Source organism: Tenrec ecaudatus, chromosome 17 (genome assembly GCF_050624435.1).
Source record: "Tenrec ecaudatus isolate mTenEca1 chromosome 17, mTenEca1.hap1, whole genome shotgun sequence".
In the NCBI taxonomy this organism is placed as follows: domain Eukaryota; kingdom Metazoa; phylum Chordata; class Mammalia; order Afrosoricida; family Tenrecidae; genus Tenrec; species Tenrec ecaudatus.
Window position 1 is genome coordinate 25942304 of NC_134546.1, and position 1214 is coordinate 25943517.

Consider the following 1214-nt stretch of genomic DNA (forward strand, 5'->3'; position numbering starts at 1 on the left):
TTTTTTCATTCATTTTACATAGCATACAGTTTCTGTGAATATAAGTCCCATTGTCGTTCTATAGAGTTGGAAGTGTACATATTCAATAACCTTGCAGATTAAAAATAAATAGTAATATATATGATCCAATGGGTCCAAAATTAAACATATTTTCTTTCCTAGACCAAGCTCTTATTCTCATTTTCATAAAAGTAATTTCATCAAAATTCATTTCAGCCTTCAGATGCCAAGTTTCAGTTATCATTAGCTTATACCAAAGTACAACATATATGTGTGTGATTGCAATATATGTAACATAAATATGTATGTATACATATACAATTGTGATTTGTACTTACGTATGTATACACATACTTTGTGTATGTGTAGGCAAATCAGAATGCTAAGTTCAAATGGTTTCAAGTCAAATTTCTATTTTTTATAGTCACTACTAACACTCAGTTTTGGTATTTAATCTTCTTTTTGAATTTCCATGTAATTCCTTAAAAATCACTAAGTGAAATATCTCTGTTGCATTCCAAAATTCCTATATTTTTAGTTTCACCTACTTCTCATCTCTATGCATGTCTCTTCCTCCTGTGTCATCAATTGGAAAGATATTGAGCAATTTTGTCTCCTCTGCCCTTTGCTTTCCATGTGCTCTGTCTTTATTCATTGTACTGCATTTGCCAGTGCTATTGACACTACTTACCATTCCCTAGATAGACTGCAAAAAATGTATCCATTTAAATATCTTTGTCAATCTCCATGTACACTGGGAAAACTTCTTTGAGTTTTAAATTTGACCTAATCTCTCATTCTGTCGAATTACCTAACACTTTATCAGACTTCATTTGAGATATTTACCTGATTTCATTTCAATTTAGACTCATGCCAGTCAGTTTCTGAGGTCAGGATATCTGGTTAACCACCTTCACACTACTCATCACATCAAGTACATGGGGAAGAAATTAATAAAGAACTTTTGAATTTATTTGCATTTTTAAATAAAATGGATGTTACAATTTTTAGTCTTCAGAATTAGATTCTGTCCTTTAGTGTTCAGCTCAGTCCTCCACACATTCTTAATTACTTTTAAGTTATTTAATCTAGAAGCAGTCTAGCTACTCTAGTTTAGAGACATGCTAGTTCATTTGCGTAAGTTGAATGGGGTGGACTAATATTAAATAAATAAGTTACACAGCATATCTTTTTTCACCTCAATTCCCCATTTC